At 41.5% G+C, this 19,366-nt stretch overlaps 7 non-coding genes and 1 pseudogene across 7 annotated transcripts; 1 reads left to right on the top strand and 7 right to left on the bottom strand.

Annotated features, from left to right (window-relative positions):
- LOC119891111 overlaps nucleotides 1-14,995 on the top strand; it is a 61,231-nt pseudogene extending 46,236 nt beyond the window's left edge.
- On the bottom strand, nucleotides 1,436-1,508 carry trnar-acg. Its single transcript has one exon. It is a non-coding gene; the product is annotated as a tRNA-Arg (tRNA).
- Nucleotides 1,737-1,808, bottom strand: trnah-gug. The gene has a single exon. It is a non-coding gene; the product is annotated as a tRNA-His (tRNA).
- trnar-acg lies at nucleotides 3,943-4,015 on the bottom strand. The gene has a single exon. It is a non-coding gene; the product is annotated as a tRNA-Arg (tRNA).
- trnah-gug lies at nucleotides 4,242-4,313 on the bottom strand. Its single transcript has one exon. It is a non-coding gene; the product is annotated as a tRNA-His (tRNA).
- On the bottom strand, nucleotides 6,445-6,517 carry trnar-acg. The gene has a single exon. It is a non-coding gene; the product is annotated as a tRNA-Arg (tRNA).
- Nucleotides 6,745-6,816, bottom strand: trnah-gug. Its single transcript has one exon. It is a non-coding gene; the product is annotated as a tRNA-His (tRNA).
- Nucleotides 8,940-9,012, bottom strand: trnar-acg. The gene has a single exon. It is a non-coding gene; the product is annotated as a tRNA-Arg (tRNA).
- Nucleotides 14,996-19,366: the final 4,371 nt, after the last annotated feature.

The raw sequence follows: 19,366 nt of genomic DNA, 5'->3' as shown, positions 1-19,366 counted from the left end.
AAGTTATCTAAAGAATTTTGATACGTCAATCTGTGTTTTCTCATAAATTTTTACTTTTGTACGCAGGAAAATGTACTTGAGCTATCCAGTTTAAAACTACGTAAAATGAGCTAGATTTTGGAGTCCAGTAAAAAAAAAAAAAAAAAGCCAGCACACAGCTGCTGCCGTGACCCGGATTCGAACCGGGGTTGCTGCGGCCACAACGCAGAGTACTAACCACTATACGATCACGGTCACTTGAACGGCCGTGAGTTTACATAAATACCCGTAGATCAAAATTGGCTTAAGCTATTGTTACCAAACTTGATGCGTCTGCTCAGATGCTCGGCCCGAGCTTTGCAGAGCAGTCTTGGGATATTCTTCCACTAGGGGGCGCTACACTTGCAAAAGGTTTATACCTCGTAATGGATGGATTCGAGCGAAATTCGGTTTGTACGATCTCGGGTCACTACTCAGTTGATGTATAAAATTTGGTAATGATTGCGCAAAGTGGCCGTTGCTTACTACAAGAAATGTATATTTCTAGACATTTCTCATTCCTAACTTCAAAAAATCGAACAAAACCATCCGTACGTCCTAGAGAGCTAAAAACCTTTTCAGCACATCCACTGATTTGTGACTTACGTTTGCTTCGCTGCAACCGATGGTCAATTCAGAAGTCAGTCACTCTATATTGTTCAGAATATGCTAATTCAATTAACATCTACATCTCCACAAGTCTTTCTTCAAAAGCTACCAAACACGACAGTCGTTCTCCAGATGGCTGATATCAAGTGTTTCAAAGGGTTTTCAGATTGGTCAAACGGTGAGTCTGCAGTGATATTCGGTATCTTGCTGTAGCTTGTACAGTATAAACAACATTTTCTTTTTAACTCAGCTTTGGATCAAATGCCACCAAAATATTTCACAACACACCCAAAACCGGCAGAAAGATGCATGATTTATTTTAGAATTTTCTCACCAACATCTTGACTGTTGTAAGCGTTTTACGTTTTAACTGACAAAACTATCCGGGTCTGGCACACGTGACGTCCCTAATACCCGTAAATCAAGTGTTTGTGCAGCTTAAACTTTAAATCTTGGAAAGACAAAATGTCGCAGCTGGGTTGAACATTTCACCCAGTAGTCAGGTACATGAAATTACACTCTCTGATCTCAAAGTGATGCTGTAAAAATCAAGTTTGCGTTTCCGCAATTATCTCAAAGTCCAAATTGTGTCATCACTTTAATCTCTTAAGTGATCTGCATCTGTTCGTCTCCTCTGAAAATGTCAAACGTTGCCTTTTTCTCGATTCGCTTGGATCCCGATCATTGCCGCTGGGAGGCCTGTTCTTTGATTTGGCTCCATTCACATGTAAATGTTCTTTGATTCACAGTATATAGAGACAGAATGTTGCAGTTGAAGCTTGAGTGATTTACAAGCTAAAGGTCACAACGAGCTAGCCAGGAGTCGAACCTAGAATCTTCTGATCCGTAGTCAGACGCGTTATCCATTGCGCCACTAGCCCTGCGCACTTGAGCACCTGAGACCCGCTTTGTCCTCAGTGATTACAAACGGCAGTGGTCTCGTTTGTCATAGACATATGTGGGGGGCGCCGGTCAAATGATAGGTTAGTCGGAAAGTATGGGGCCTGACGCAGGAAAATGTACTTGAGCTATCCAGTTTAAAACTACGTAAAATGAGCTAGATTTTGGAGTCCAGTAAAAAAAAAAAAAAAAAGCCAGCACACAGCTGCTGCCGTGACCCGGATTCGAACCGGGGTTGCTGCGGCCACAACGCAGAGTACTAACCACTATACGATCACGGCCACTTGCACGGCCGGGCGCCTGTGTGTTGGGAGAGACTAGTTTCAGCTCTGAATAGCAAATATTCTTCTCTTTTATTTGTATGGGTTTCCTGAATGTTGTGTGACAACAGACAGTCAATTTCCATGGATTGTTTACGTAACACTGTTTTTTATGTCCTAATGGACAGATTTTGTCATTCAAAGAAGTATGATGAGCAAGTAACACTAAACACAAGATTAGGCTGTTTGTTTCTGTGAGGGACCGATGTGAAGGGCTCAGACACCTTTTACCACATGTTGATGGTCCAGTTTTTAGGGATCCAAGCAGCGAAGCTTCTGGGGCCCTATTGGTTTTCTTCTTCTTTTCTTCTTCTTCTTTCTTCTTTCTCTCCGCTAAAAGTGTTTGGGCAGCAAAAACTGCTGGACGAAAACTCACCAAAATTGGCTAGTAGGTTGCAAATTCCACCCACTGCTCAGGCAAAAAAAAAAAAGAAGAAAGAAAAAGTTCCTCATAGACCTCATGGTGGCGCTATAACAATCGACTTTGCCTTTTTGCAATTATTTCGAAAACGGCTTCGTTTAGAGTCGACCTTCTTTCAGTACTGTACTCTGACTTTTTATCTATTTGCTCTAAAACCTATTGTTGCAAACTCGTCCCAGGCGGTTTCGCCAATCGACCTGAAACTTTGGCAGGATCATCTGTGGACGTCGCCGATCAAAAGTTATCTAAAGAATTTTGATACGTCAATCTGTGTTTTCTCATAAATTTTTACTTTTGTACGCAGGAAAATGTACTTGAGCTATCCAGTTTAAAACTACGTAAAATGAGCTAGATTTTGGAGTCCAGTAAAAAAAAAAAAAAAAAAGCCAGCACACAGCTGCTGCCGTGACCCGGATTCGAACCGGGGTTGCTGCGGCCACAACGCAGAGTACTAACCACTATACGATCACGGTCACTTGAACGGCCGTGAGTTTACATAAATACCCGTAGATCAAAATTGGCTTAAGCTATTGTTACCAAACTTGATGCGTCTGCTCAGATGCTCGGCCCGAGCTTTGCAGAGCAGTCTTGGGATATTCTTCCACTAGGGGGCGCTACACTTGCAAAAGGTTTATACCTCGTAATGGATGGATTCGAGCGAAATTCGGTTTGTACGATCTCGGGTCACTACTCAGTTGATGTATAAAATTTGGTAATGATTGCGCAAAGTGGCCGTTGCTTACTACAAGAAATGTATATTTCTAGACATTTCTCATTCCTAACTTCAAAAAATCGAACAAAACCATCCGTACGTCCTAGAGAGCTAAAAACCTTTTCAGCACATCCACTGATTTGTGACTTACGTTTGCTTCGCTGCAACCGATGGTCAATTCAGAAGTCAGTCACTCTATATTGTTCAGAATATGCTAATTCAATTAACATCTACATCTCCACAAGTCTTTCTTCAAAAGCTACCAAACACGACAGTCGTTCTCCAGATGGCTGATATCAAGTGTTTCAAAGGGTTTTCAGATTGGTCAAACGGTGAGTCTGCAGTGATATTCGGTATCTTGCTGTAGCTTGTACAGTATAAACAACATTTTCTTTTTAACTCAGCTTTGGATCAAATGCCACCAAAATATTTCACAACACACCCAAAACCGGCAGAAAGATGCATGATTTATTTTAGAATTTTCTCACCAACATCTTGACTGTTGTAAGCGTTTTACGTTTTAACTGACAAAACTATCCGGGTCTGGCACACGTGACGTCCCTAATACCCGTAAATCAAGTGTTTGTGCAGCTTAAACTTTAAATCTTGGAAAGACAAAATGTCGCAGCTGGGTTGAACATTTCACCCAGTAGTCAGGTACATGAAATTACACTCTCTGATCTCAAAGTGATGCTGTAAAAATCAAGTTTGCGTTTCCGCAATTATCTCAAAGTCCAAATTGTGTCATCACTTTAATCTCTTAAGTGATCTGCATCTGTTCGTCTCCTCTGAAAATGTCAAACGTTGCCTTTTTCTCGATTCGCTTGGATCCCGATCATTGCCGCTGGGAGGCCTGTTCTTTGATTTGGCTCCATTCACATGTAAATGTTCTTTGATTCACAGTATATAGAGACAGAATGTTGCAGTTGAAGCTTGAGTGATTTACAAGCTAAAGGTCACAACGAGCTAGCCAGGAGTCGAACCTAGAATCTTCTGATCCGTAGTCAGACGCGTTATCCATTGCGCCACTAGCCCTGCGCACTTGAGCACTGAGACCCGCTTTGTCCTCAGTGATTACAAACGGCAGTGGTCTCGTTTGTCATAGACATATGTGGGGGGCGCCGGTCAAATGATAGGTTAGTCGGAAAGTATGGGGCCTGACGCAGGAAAATGTACTTGAGCTATCCAGTTTAAAACTACGTAAAATGAGCTAGATTTTGGAGTCCAGTAAAAAAAAAAAAAAAAGCCAGCACACAGCTGCTGCCGTGACCCGGATTCGAACCGGGGTTGCTGCGGCCACAACGCAGAGTACTAACCACTATACGATCACGGCCACTTGCACGGCCGGGCGCCTGTGTGTTGGGAGAGACTAGTTTCAGCTCTGAATAGCAAATATTCTTCTCTTTTATTTGTATGGGTTTCCTGAATGTTGTGACAACAGACAGTCAATTTCCATGGATTGTTTACGTAACACTGTTTTTTATGTCCTAATGGACAGATTTTGTCATTCAAAGAAGTATGATGAGCAAGTAACACTAAACACAAGATTAGGCTGTTTGTTTCTGTGAGGGACCGATGTGAAGGGCTCAGACACCTTTTACCACATGTTGATGGTCCAGTTTTTAGGGATCCAAGCAGCGAAGCTTCTGGGGCCCTATTGGTTTTCTTCTTCTTTTCTTCTTCTTCTTTCTTCTTTCTCTCCGCTAAAAGTGTTTGGGCAGCAAAAACTGCTGGACGAAAACTCACCAAAATTGGCTAGTAGGTTGCAAATTCCACCCACTGCTCAGGCAAAAAAAAAAAAAGAAGAAAGAAAAAGTTCCTCATAGACCTCATGGTGGCGCTATAACAATCGACTTTGCCTTTTTGCAATTATTTCGAAAACGGCTTCGTTTAGAGTCGACCTTCTTTCAGTACTGTACTCTGACTTTTTATCTATTTGCTCTAAAACCTATTGTTGCAAACTCGTCCCAGGCGGTTTCGCCAATCGACCTGAAACTTTGGCAGGATCATCTGTGGACGTCGCCGATCAAAAGTTATCTAAAGAATTTTGATACGTCAATCTGTGTTTTCTCATAAATTTTTACTTTTGTACGCAGGAAAATGTACTTGAGCTATCCAGTTTAAAACTACGTAAAATGAGCTAGATTTTGGAGTCCAGTAAAAAAAAAAAAAAAAAGCCAGCACACAGCTGCTGCCGTGACCCGGATTCGAACCGGGGTTGCTGCGGCCACAACGCAGAGTACTAACCACTATACGATCACGGTCACTTGAACGGCCGTGAGTTTACATAAATACCCGTAGATCAAAATTGGCTTAAGCTATTGTTACCAAACTTGATGCGTCTGCTCAGATGCTCGGCCCGAGCTTTGCAGAGCAGTCTTGGGATATTCTTCCACTAGGGGGCGCTACACTTGCAAAAGGTTTATACCTCGTAATGGATGGATTCGAGCGAAATTCGGTTTGTACGATCTCGGGTCACTACTCAGTTGATGTATAAAATTTGGTAATGATTGTGCAAAGTGGCCGTTGCTTACTACAAGAAATGTATATTTCTAGACATTTCTCATTCCTAACTTCAAAAATCGAACAAAACCATCCGTACGTCCTAGAGAGCTAAAAACCTTTTCAGCACATCCACTGATTTGTGACTTACGTTTGCTTCGCTGCAACCGATGGTCAATTCAGAAGTCAGTCACTCTATATTGTTCAGAATATGCTAATTCAATTAACATCTACATCTCCACAAGTCTTTCTTCAAAAGCTACCAAACACGACAGTCGTTCTCCAGATGGCTGATATCAAGTGTTTCAAAGGGTTTTCAGATTGGTCAAACGGTGAGTCTGCAGTGATATTCGGTATCTTGCTGTAGCTTGTACAGTATAAACAACATTTTCTTTTTAACTCAGCTTTGGATCAAATGCCACCAAAATATTTCACAACACACCCAAAACCGGCAGAAAGATGCATGATTTATTTTAGAATTTTCTCACCAACATCTTGACTGTTGTAAGCGTTTTACGTTTTAACTGACAAAACTATCCGGGTCTGGCACACGTGACGTCCCTAATACCCGTAAATCAAGTGTTTGTGCAGCTTAAACTTTAAATCTTGGAAAGACAAAATGTCGCAGCTGGGTTGAACATTTCACCCAGTAGTCAGGTACATGAAATTACACTCTCTGATCTCAAAGTGATGCTGTAAAAATCAAGTTTGCGTTTCCGCAATTATCTCAAAGTCCAAATTGTGTCATCACTTTAATCTCTTAAGTGATCTGCATCTGTTCGTCTCCTCTGAAAATGTCAAACGTTGCCTTTTTCTCGATTCGCTTGGATCCCGATCATTGCCGCTGGGAGGCCTGTTCTTTGATTTGGCTCCATTCACATGTAAATGTTCTTTGATTCACAGTATATAGAGACAGAATGTTGCAGTTGAAGCTTGAGTGATTTACAAGCTAAAGGTCACAACGAGCTAGCCAGGAGTCGAACCTAGAATCTTCTGATCCGTAGTCAGACGCGTTATCCATTGCGCCACTAGCCCTGCGCACTTGAGCACCTGAGACCCGCTTTGTCCTCAGTGATTACAAACGGCAGTGGTCTCGTTTGTCATAGACATATGTGGGGGGCGCCGGTCAAATGATAGGTTAGTCGGAAAGTATGGGGCCTGACGCAGGAAAATGTACTTGAGCTATCCAGTTTAAAACTACGTAAAATGAGCTAGATTTTGGAGTCCAGTAAAAAAAAAAAAAAAAGCCAGCACACAGCTGCTGCCGTGACCCGGATTCGAACCGGGGTTGCTGCGGCCACAACGCAGAGTACTAACCACTATACGATCACGGCCACTTGCACGGCCGGGCGCCTGTGTGTTGGGAGAGACTAGTTTCAGCTCTGAATAGCAAATATTCTTCTCTTTATTTGTATGGGTTTCCTGAATGTTGTGTGACAACAGACAGTCAATTTCCATGGATTGTTTACGTAACACTGTTTTTTATGTCCTAATGGACAGATTTTGTCATTCAAAGAAGTATGATGAGCAAGTAACACTAAACACAAGATTAGGCTGTTTGTTTCTGTGAGGGACCGATGTGAAGGGCTCAGACACCTTTTACCACATGTTGATGGTCCAGTTTTTAGGGATCCAAGCAGCGAAGCTTCTGGGGCCCTATTGGTTTTCTTCTTTTTCTTCTTCTTCTTTCTTCTTTCTCTCCGCTAAAAGTTTGGGCAGCAAAAACTGCTGGACGAAAACTCACCAAAATTGGCTAGTAGGTTGCAAATTCCACCCACTGCTCAGGCAAAAAAAAAAAAAGAAGAAAGAAAAGTTCCTCATAGACCTCATGGTGGCGCTATAACAATCGACTTTGCCTTTTTGCAATTATTTCGAAAACGGCTTCGTTTAGAGTCGACCTTCTTTCAGTACTGTACTGACTTTTTATCTATTTGCTCTAAAACCTATTGTTGCAAACTCGTCCCAGGCGGTTTCGCCAATCGACCTGAAACTTTGGCAGGATCATCTGTGGACGTCGCCGATCAAAAGTTATCTAAAGAATTTTGATACGTCAATCTGTGTTTTCTCATAAATTTTACTTTTGTACGCAGGAAAATGTACTTGAGCTATCCAGTTTAAAACTACGTAAAATGAGCTAGATTTTGGAGTCCAGTAAAAAAAAAAAAAAAAAAGCCAGCACACAGCTGCTGCCGTGACCCGGATTCGAACCGGGGTTGCTGCGGCCACAACGCAGAGTACTAACCACTATACGATCACGGTCACTTGAACGGCCGTGAGTTTACATAAATACCCGTAGATCAAAATTGGCTTAAGCTATTGTTACCAAACTTGATGCGTCTGCTCAGATGCTCGGCCCGAGCTTTGCAGAGCAGTCTTGGGATATTCTTCCACTAGGGGGCGCTACACTTGCAAAAGGTTTATACCTCGTAATGGATGGATTCGAGCGAAATTCGGTTTGTACGATCTCGGGTCACTACTCAGTTGATGTATAAAATTTGGTAATGATTGCGCAAAGTGGCCGTTGCTTACTACAAGAAATGTATATTTCTAGACATTTCTCATTCCTAACTTCAAAAAATCGAACAAAACCATCCGTACGTCCTAGAGAGCTAAAAACCTTTTCAGCACATCCACTGATTTGTGACTTACGTTTGCTTCGCTGCAACCGATGGTCAATTCAGAAGTCAGTCACTCTATATTGTTCAGAATATGCTAATTCAATTAACATCTACATCTCCACAAGTCTTTCTTCAAAAGCTACCAAACACGACAGTCGTTCTCCAGATGGCTGATATCAAGTGTTTCAAAGGGTTTTCAGATTGGTCAAACGGTGAGTCTGCAGTGATATTCGGTATCTTGCTGTAGCTTGTACAGTATAAACAACATTTTCTTTTTAACTCAGCTTTGGATCAAATGCCACCAAAATATTTCACAACACACCAAAACCGGCAGAAAGATGCATGATTTATTTTAGAATTTTCTCACCAACATCTTGACTGTTGTAAGCGTTTTACGTTTTAACTGACAAAACTATCGGGTCTGGCACACGTGACGTCCCTAATACCCGTAAATCAAGTGTTTGTGCAGCTTAAACTTTAAATCTTGGAAAGACAAAATGTCGCAGCTGGGTTGAACATTTCACCCAGTAGTCAGGTACATGAAATTACACTCTCTGATCTCAAAGTGATGCTGTAAAAATCAAGTTTGCGTTTCCGCAATTATCTCAAGTCCAAATTGTGTCATCACTTTAATCTCTTAAGTGATCTGCATCTGTTCGTCTCCTCTGAAAATGTCAAACGTTGCCTTTTTCTCGATTCGCTTGGATCCCGATCATTGCCGCTGGGAGGCCTGTTCTTTGATTTGGCTCCATTCACATGTAAATGTTCTTTGATTCACAGTATATAGAGACAGAATGTTGCAGTTGAAGCTTGAGTGATTTACAAGCTAAAGGTCACAACGAGCTAGCCAGGAGTCGAACCTAGAATCTTCTGATCCGTAGTCAGACGCGTTATCCATTGCGCCACTAGCCCTGCGCACTTGAGCACCTGAGACCCGCTTTGTCCTCAGTGATTACAAACGGCAGTGGTCTCGTTTGTCATAGACATATGTGGGGGGCGCCGGTCAAATGATAGGTTAGTCGGAAAGTATGGGGCCTGACGCAGGAAAATGTACTTGAGCTATCCAGTTTAAAACTACGTAAAATGAGCTAGATTTTGGAGTCCAGTAAAAAAATAAAAAAAAAGCCAGCACACAGCTGCTGCCGTGACCCGGATTCGAACCGGGGTTGCTGCGGCCACAACGCAGAGTACTAACCACTATACGATCACGGTCACTTGAAGGCCGTGAGTTTACATAAATACCCGTAGATCAAAATTGGCTTAAGCTATTGTTACCAAACTTGATGCGTCTGCTCAGATGCTCGGCCCGAGCTTTGCAGAGCAGTCTTGGGATATTCTTCCACTAGGGGGCGCTACACTTGCAAAAGGTTTATACCTCGTAATGGATGGATTCGAGCGAAATTCGGTTTGTACGATCTCGGGTCACTACTCAGTTGATGTATAAATTTGGTAATGATTGCGCAAAGTGGCCGTTGCTTACTACAAGAAATGTATATTTCTAGACATTTCTCATTCCTAACTTCAAAAAATCGAACAAAACCATCCGTACGTCCTAGAGAGCTAAAAACCTTTTCAGCACATCCACTGATTTGTGACTTACGTTTGCTTCGCTGCAACCGATGGTCAATTCAGAAGTCAGTCACTCTATATTGTTCAGAATATGCTAATTCAATTAACATCTACATCTCCACAAGTCTTTCTTCAAAAGCTACCAAACACGACAGTCGTTCTCCAGATGGCTGATATCAAGTGTTTCAAAGGGTTTCAGATTGGTCAAACGGTGAGTCTGCAGTGATATTCGGTATCTTGCTGTAGCTTGTACAGTATAAACAACATTTTCTTTTTAACTCAGCTTTGGATCAAATGCCACCAAAATATTTCACAACACACCCAAAACCGGCAGAAAGATGCATGATTTATTTTAGAATTTTCTCACCAACATCTTGACTGTTGTAAGCGTTTTACGTTTTAACTGACAAAACTATCCGGGTCTGGCACACGTGACGTCCCTAATACCCGTAAATCAAGTGTTTGTGCAGCTTAAACTTTAAATCTTGGAAAGACAAAATGTCGCAGCTGGGTTGAACATTTCACCCAGTAGTCAGGTACATGAAATTACACTCTCTGATCTCAAAGTGATGCTGTAAAAATCAAGTTTGCGTTTCCGCAATTATCTCAAAGTCCAAATTGTGTCATCACTTTAATCTCTTAAGTGATCTGCATCTGTTCGTCTCTCCTCTGAAAATGTCAAATCATTGCCGCTGGTAGACATTTCTTTGAGTTGCCTCCATTCACATGTAAATGTTCTTTGATTCACAGTATTTTGAGACAGAATATTGCAGTTGTGGCTTGAGTGATTGACAAGCTAAAGGTCACAACGAGCTTGGTTCTCACATCAGTGCTGTTCAGAGTGCAGTCTGCGCTTCACTTCAGAGATTTGGTTGGAGAAGTTTAGCATGGGAGGACAGTGAAAGTGTGGTATGGAGAAGATCCCACCTGTTCCCTGTGTCAAGTACCTGCATCCCTAAGGCACATTCTATCAGGGTGTACTACAAGTCTCACCCAAGGGCGCTATGCTTGGCTGCAAAACCAAGTACTCAGAGACCTGGCATCAATACTGAATCAGAAGTGACCCACAACAAACAACATCCTACAGACATCAGCAGGATAGGTCAACTTCATAATTCGTACCAGCTGGCCAACATCAAGAGCATCATACAACACCTAAGGATGCAAGCATCCTGCAGTCAGCGCAGGATTGGAAACTAGAAGTGGACCTAGAGAAGAAGCTTGTGTTTCCACCAGAAATAGTGGCTAAAACACTTCAGCCAGACATGGTCCTGCGGTCTCAAACAACAAAGCTGGCGTTGTGGAATTAACAGTACAATGGGAAGATGGGGGTGAAGCGGCTTATGAGAGGAAAAAGAACAAATATTCCGACGTGGCAGCTGAAACATCCCAGAACTGGCTGGAAGACTAGCATCTTCTTAGCACAGGTGGGATGCGGGGGATTTCTGTCCAAATTTACCACCAGTTTGCTGGCTCTGGATCAAGCGTGAGGAGGCAAATGGTGTGCGGTCAGGCTTAAATGGTATGCGGTCATTTCTTCAGTGTTGTCACAAGATATGATCAAATATTTACAAAAATGTCAGGGGTGTACTCACTTTTGTGAGATACTATATATATATATATATAAGAGGCTGGGGTCTACCACACCAGGCAGGACCCCAGGTGCAGACTGTGCAAGGATGCCCCTGAGACAGTACAGCACATAACAGCAGGGTGTAATATGCAGGCAGGAAGTGGGTACATGGAACGCCATAACCAGGTAGCTGGCATAGTGTACAGGAACATCTGCCATGAATATGGGCTGGAAGTCCCTAGGTCAAAATGGAAGACACCTCCAACGGTAGTTGAGAATCCTGTGGGACTTCAAGATCCAGACTGACAAACTGGTGATGGCTAACCAACCAGACATCGTTTTGATCGACAAACAGCAGAAGAAGGCAGTAGTGATAGATGTGGCAATCCCAAGCGACAGCAACATCAAGAAGAAGGAACACGAGAAGCTTCAGAAATACCAAGGGCTGAAAGAGGAGCTAGAAAAGATGTGGAAAGAGCAACAGTGGTGACAGTGGTAATCGGAGCACTGGGGGCTATGACCCCCAAACTGGGAGAGTGGCTACAGCAGATTCCAGGTAACAACAACATCGGAGGTCTCTGTCAAGAAGAGTCCAGTGCCAGGAACAGCAAGATACTGCGCAGAACCCTCAAACTCCCAGGCCTCTGGTAGAGGACCCGAGCTTGAGGATGACACATACCACCCCACAAGGGGGTGAGAGGGGGATTTTTTAAAATATAAATGAATATACTGTGACGCCCCTGTGTGGACTGTATATTTGATGAACTTTTTATATGAACAAAATATTGTGACATAGACACAGACACAAAGTTTGCAAATAAGGACTATAGAGTATTTATAATAACTTAGTACAAACATTCATTAACATTTTAAAATTAAACACTGATAAATTTTAAATACTTATTTATAATAAATTAAAAACAAAAGAATAAAGAAACAATTTAACAAACAAACAAAAGCCTGGTTCGTTTCCTGCAGAGATTATCACCCCGATAACCTATTCCACAGGTTCCAAATTGCACACCACAGTTCTGGATTCATAAATGAGCTTGTGAATTTGAAATTTCACAAACTCTTTATGCTGGGGCGGCAATCTTTGCAGGGAAAGAAGCAGGCTTTGGAGAGAGAGAGGAGGTGGGATTGGTGCAGCAGGCCTCTTCAGGGCTTGGAGAAGAAGCCTCTCCATCTCTGTCTCCCTCTCATGCCCTCTGGTCCTCTTTGGGGTCCTCCTCCTCCCAGAATGAAATGAGAACACCATATTTTAAGTACAACATCCCCTCGAGGTATCAGCTGAAATCAGAAAACAGACAAAAAAACATGAAACAAATATGAAAATGTAATGAACACAGTACTTGTCATAGTAAAAAACATAATTCATGCAGAAATTATACCATAAAAACAAGTGATGTCATGCACATACCTGTTCCCAGGTAGCAGCATTTTGAGAATTGGTTGTTTGGTAGATGTATCCCAGAGGAAAAATCTTTTGCTCAGAATAGTCTTTTCTTTAACTCTTGAGAAAACACTAAGATCTCAATAGTATACCTTTTTGATATCAGTCCAATCTGAATTGTTGCTCCTAAAACCCCCTCAGGAGAAAAGGATGAGATGAAGAGAGATTAAGGTTTTGAGACTTAGGTAAGACAAATGGATACTGAATTGAGATTACAATAGGATAAATGAAAGTAACAGATGAGATCTCATCATTGTATCTTTTTGAGATCATTAATGTCATGTCTTGCTTATTGCTCCTAAAAAGCAGTTGAAAGCTGTGGGGAGATGTTGTATCACATTGCTGTCTATGCTTGGAGTAGCATGCGGGAGGTTTGGCCTGAGCTGGATTTGAACCCCACTCCTACGGCAACTGCTTAGCCTACGTACAGGGTTGTGGCAGGCTGGGGCCAATCCCAGCTGACATTGGGCGAAAGGCAGGGTACATCCTGGACAGGTCGCCAGTCTATCACAGGGCCACACATAGACAGACAACCACTCACACTCACATCCACAACTAAGGACAATTTAGGGTCACCAATTCACCTAGCCTGCATGTCTTGGAGGGTGGGAGGAAGCCGGAGCACCCAGAGAGAACCCACGCGGACACAGGGAGAACATACAAACTCCACACAGAAAGGCCGGGGCAACTGGGGTTTGAACCCACGACCTTCTTGCTGGTTAGCACAACAGTGCCACCACCGCTCCCCCATATCTACAATTAAAGTCCTCAAAAATCTACTCACGTAAAAGGTATAAAAGTATTCCATAGTGAATGTACTCAAGTATCAAAAGTAAACGTGCTTATTCTGATACATGTTGTATCTCAGTTCTTGCGTGCATTCGGTCTTTATGTATTGTACTTGGGTGTTCCAGTTATGCTGGCTGTGACTAGCTTAACAAATTGGAAAACATTTGAAAGTGCATTATTTTCAATGTCAAAATTTATTTTATTTTTCTCAGTAACTTGTAACTGATAATTAACAATAAATATAATAAGGATTTGAAATTAAGGGGAGTAAAAGTACAACCCCCCATAAAAAGATAGAAAATACTCAACCTCAGCATTTGACGTAAGTAAAGTACTTGAGAAAAATAACCACTAAGTGGGGTCAATAAAACAAAACTGACAATCTTGGAGCTTTTCTTCCGATCCACATTCTGGAGACTGAAATTACACTTATTTAAGATACTGTAGAGATCTCATCTTTTGATCAGAGTAAGACAGAGATGAGTTTTTTGCTCCTGAGGCCAATATGAGAAAACTGTGACATATTTGAGAAGAATCATGAGATCCCAGGAGTCATAGCAGAGTTTTCTTTGAGCTCTTTCTCTGATCTCATTGTCCAATGTTCAGGAGACTTAAATAAGACTTATTTAAGATCAGTTAGAGAGCTCTTGTTTTGATCAGAGTCAGACATAAATGAGATTTTATATGGTTGTTTCACCTGAGATGAACTTTAGAAGTGGGAGAAAAGGCTTTGGTCCCAACTTGGTATTAAAAGCAGCTCATTTGTGTCTAGGAGAAAAGAAGGAAGGACTACGAGATTTCGTCTTGGATTTTGCTTTCCTGTCTAATAGAACTGGTCATTGTAGCTTTCAGTGTCAATTACAGCAAATCAAGCATTTTACAAATGCACCTGTATTAATACATCGTACATTTTCAGCCAGGGTAATAAAAGTGTGTTTTAAAAGACATTATCCTAGACATGCTTAAATTTCCCTTTTGTATTCTTCATTCTAGCTATTGACCAAAGGAAGCAGTTTCAGACATGAATTTAACCTATTCAATGAGTTCTGGTGCTTTCCTCTTCTTTTAGTTTTGCAGTATTTCTGCAATAATGAAACCTGTTGGTGACATCCATTGTTGGTCAATGTATTTGATTGTTCACTGCATCCAACTATTTTGCTTAAAAATCATCCAGCGGTCGTTGTGTTGAGACAGCCAAATCATCTGATCTCTGCGTCATTTAGCTTCATTCTTCTTTTCTGTGGGCTGCTTGTTAATTTTGCTACTCTGTTGTCATATTGTAGGTGTTAGGATGCACAGCTTGTCAAGAAACAGTTTACAAGTGTATAGTCCTTGCAAGTGGTACAAATAAGTTTATATTGGTATTTATTTTTTATTCTTATGTGGTACATTTGTACATTTACATTATGTGGCATATTTCTATCTCAAGGTTCTCTGAGGTGGAGGATTTGTCAGACTGTGATGCTGCTGATCCTGGTGTGGAGCTGAATGATTCATCTGATTCAACTGATTCAACTGATCAGCAAAGCAGAAGAGCAAAGCAGTGATGACAATGGAGATCCAGTGGACCTGTGCACAAACATTAGCGTGGACAGCACTGGAAGTCTGCTCAATTTGCTCCAGACGTGGTTCCATTTCAGGCTGAAGATGAAAGTCTGCGTGAGCGCCAACACTGGAAACCACTGGAGTATGTAGAACAGTACATGGACACTGAGCTCATTTAAACTGTACAAACGCTATGTTCCTAGTAAACATTCGGAGGTCACTCAACACTACAGTTGATGAAATGTACAATTATTTGGTACATCAGTTTTATTGTCCTGTGTGCCTTACCTGCAAATAAGAACAACAGCTTACGCGTACAAGCCATCAGCGACAAAATTAAGCGGGAGACATATTTCAACCTAAAGGTGCGTTCCCACCGAAAGCAAAGCATTTTGGGCGGCTTGATTACATACAAAGTCAATGCAAAAATGCAATTGTCACGCAATTCTCCTGTCAGCGGCCTGTCAGCGGTCAGATTGTCTAAACGTCACCGGCGGCTTTGGAGCGCAGTTTGGAGAGAACCAGGCGAGCGGTGTAATGACAATCCACTGGCTGATGGGGAGCTGCTAAGTAACGGCGAGTAGCGCTGCAGCTTTCGGAGAAATAAACCCCTGTAGTAGCCGTTTACCAGGCGAAGGAGGTCAGAGTTTTATTAAATTAGCTTTTTTCTTTAGTTTTTGGAATTACAACTTCTTTTATCTTCACTCGCGCTTGTCGGCAGCTAGCTTCCATGCACATATAATGCACGTGGCCTGTTTGGTACTGTCGACAGGATAACCAACCCTCCTGTGTCTGTAGCATCTGATCTTCTATCAACCAGGGCCTGCAATGAATTTGCCTCCTTCTTCACAGACAAAATTCAAACAATTAGACAAGCAATCAGTGTCTACATGTCAGTAACAGGATATGTCTTGTCCCTGTGTCTACTTAAAAGCAATTCATATAGCATATAGCGTAGAGACAATTTGATTCTATTAACCATAAAAACCTGGAGGACATAATACAACATCTGAAATCCTCCTCATGCAGCCTTGATATTCTGCCAACAGGTTTTTTCAAAAATGTGTCTAAATGCATGGCCTCAGATTTACTACAAATTGTCAACATGTCTCTTCTCTCAGGTTTTTTCCCACATGCCCTGAAAACTGCAATCATTAAGCCACTCTTAAAAAAGAGCAATCTAGACAGTTCACTATTGAGCAATTATAGGCCCATATCAAATCTCCCATTTGTAAGTAAAATCATTGAAAAGGCTGTTTTTCAACAGCTTAGTGCTTTCTTGGCACTAAATAACTGTTTTGATGTCTTCCAGTCAGGTTTTCGACCACACCACAGCACTGAGACGGCTCTTGTTAAGGTCTTCAGTGACATCCATTGAAACACTGACAGCGTATTATTGAATCTCAGTGCTGCATTCGACACGGTTGACCACAACATACTACTAGACAGACTTGAACTGCTGTTAGTTTATAAAGCACAAAATGGTTTAGTGCCAAAATACATTTCTGATCTTCTGCTTCGTTACGAACCATCCAGACCTCTCAGGTCGTCTGGGGCAGGTCTGCTTTCTGTCCCCAGAGTCAAAACTAAACAAGGAGAAGCAGCATTCAGTTATTATGCTCCGTATATCTGGAACAAACTCCCAGATAACTGCAGGTCTGCTGAAACTGTCGCCCCGTTCTTTTAAATTAATACTGAAGACTTTTCTTTTTACTATTGCTCTTAATTAAATAATTAAGATATTTCTTTTTTACCGCTGCCTTTAACTAGTAGATTGATAACTTACTCTGCACTGTAACTTTTACTGTCCTGTTTTCTTTTTCTTTAGCTTTTTACCATTGCTTTTAATTAAACATTTACACGGTGGGAAATGAGTAGGTAATTGAGTGAAAAGATAATGAGAGTGACATTGAACAGAGTGGAGGAAGTGGTCTTAAATCTCACACCTAAGTGATTTGCAGGAACCTCTGTCCACCTGTAAACGCGCAGGTGGGTCCAGAGTATAACTGGATCAAAGTGGCCTGCGGATAGACATGTCCTGGTTTCTCTGGAGTTTCAGTGGACCCAAAGATTGCTGTGGACCCGAGTACAGACTAGCTAGAGAGAGTAGATTAAGTGTACTTCTCTGTTTATTCTCTTTTCAAAATAATTGTAACTCAATTATTTGCTCAACCCCTCAGCCTGTTTTTATTTTCCATTTAACTCTTTTAACCCTGATTGTACACTGCACTGTAACTTATTTTATTTTAATGTGTATATTTTCAATTTCCCTATGTTGCTTTTAAACTTTTTTATATTTCCCTGTTGCGTTTATGTTTTATGTAAAGCACATGGAATTACCTTGTTGTTGAAATAAACTTGCCTTGCCTTGTTGTTGGTAGCGTCAGATAGCACCAGAGTTCTGCTGGACTACTACATTTTTATATAAAAACTGGACAAAGCTGGACATTACTTGGAGAAAAGAAAGTGAGGAAGTTTAACTACCTGTTGAGTTTAGAACATGTGTGTCTGTAACTTTATTCCAGCTGTCGTTGTAATTTACTGTGAACAGGTTAGCATAGCATAGCCCTGATCAATAACTCCATTAACTCCATTCAGAAAACACGTATTTTGAAAGTTGTCGTCCTGCTGTCTTGCTGACAAAGCATGAATTCATATGTCTAACAAAACGGCATCATATTGTAGTTATTTCGGCATCCGTTTGATCCGTTTATTGAAATTAGCGACTCTGCTGGTCGACATGTACTAGAAGAGCATGCACACCTCAACACCACACCACCTCAACAAGGCAATCACAGTCAGGTCACTCCAGTTCCCCACATCTGTCCGCACAACCTCTGTGAATCATCTGCCAGAGATGATGAACCTGAGAAAATCTCGAGTGTGGTGTGCGACCTGCGATGTCTTCCTGTTCTTGCGAATTGAGCGCATCTGCTTAGCAGCATTTCACACACGATAAGTGTACGCACACACTGCATTGTTTTTCTTTTGTTTTGTTTAGTCCTGGCATTGAAATGCACACACGTAGAAATTGTTTTGTTTGTTGAATTTAACCGTATTGAAAGATGAAAATAATTTGTGACACGCTATGTTCAGGCATTGAAATGTGCACACGCAGCTAGGGTTAGGGAACCGACCAGCCGCACGGGAAACATAACATTTAAAAACAGGCCTTTGCCAAATCATCAACAGAGAAATGTGTGGCATTTAAGGTAATGTGAAATTTTGAGACCTGTAGTGCTTGCAGGTACACTGCTGCATTTACTGCCACTCAGCCTTCATCACACTCTATTGGAAAATTTGGGTGCATTCAGGTCACTCCAGCCTGTGTCAGTGAATCAAAAGAAAACATGTTTAATACTTTCAAGCGCTTCTTGTTGTAGAAGATTGCTTCACAAATCAAATCATAAAAATCTATCAAATCAAATTGAACTTTGTGTAAACTGTAACTTTAAATTCTCATTTGGTTGGCACCTCAGGCATGAAGTCCGTTTGTATGTTTAACCATGGTGTGTGAGAAGATGTTACAGGAACTAGTTCTCTTAACCAGAGCAGTGCTTTTGCTCTTCGCTGTACAGTGTTCTCGGATCCCAACTGACAGGCCTGTTGTCAGTCAGCCAACTCCAGGTGGGATTCCATCCCCAAATCCCTCCATTTCCAAATCACTTTAATTCGTTTCGCCATGTGGACATGACCCCATGGTACAGCTAAGATCAGAGAAAAAGAAAAAAGAAACAAAACAACGTCAGCCCCCCTTGTCCAGATAATATATTGCAATATATTGAATGATAAGCAATCTTTCTGTTTTTTTCTCTTTATTTTACTGTCCTTATTCCATTATTTTCATAAATGTGCATCCTGTCCATCAAAACTGTGTAACAGTTTCTTTGGCAATTTCTCTAAACTCTTTGTGGTCATCATTCATCACAAAAGTAGGCTCTTTAGGTTCATCAGCATTCACTAATAAATGTAATATGATAGTCATTTTTTTAGGACTTTATTGTTCTGTGAGATTGTGATTTACCCAGTGTGTGTGTGTGTGTGTGTGTGTGTGTGTGTGTGTGTGTGTGTCGCAACTGTATCCTATCACTGGTGTCCGTCCTGCCTCCTCCAGCTGAATTCATTTGGGTCCGTTTTGGATCCGTTTAGACAATCTCAGTGTGCCAGTGTCCACTTCTGTCCACTGCGCTGTCCATTTTGTTGTACTGTGATGGCTTGATAATTCTGCATTATTCAGCTTTGTCCTCATTTCCATGTTGATCTTCTGCTTGCATGCTCTCTTGTCTGTTCCCTGTGAGATGTTGTGAAATAAAGCATCTAACTGCAGCTGAGAAATG

Source organism: Micropterus salmoides, unplaced genomic scaffold (assembly GCF_014851395.1).
Source record: "Micropterus salmoides isolate LMB-PRFRI ecotype aquatic unplaced genomic scaffold, ASM1485139v1 Ms_hic_scaffold_7, whole genome shotgun sequence".
Taxonomy (NCBI): Eukaryota; Metazoa; Chordata; class Actinopteri; order Centrarchiformes; family Centrarchidae; genus Micropterus; species Micropterus salmoides.
The sequence above is the reverse complement of the archived record's forward strand: the minus strand, read 5'-3'. Positions and strand labels throughout refer to the sequence as shown.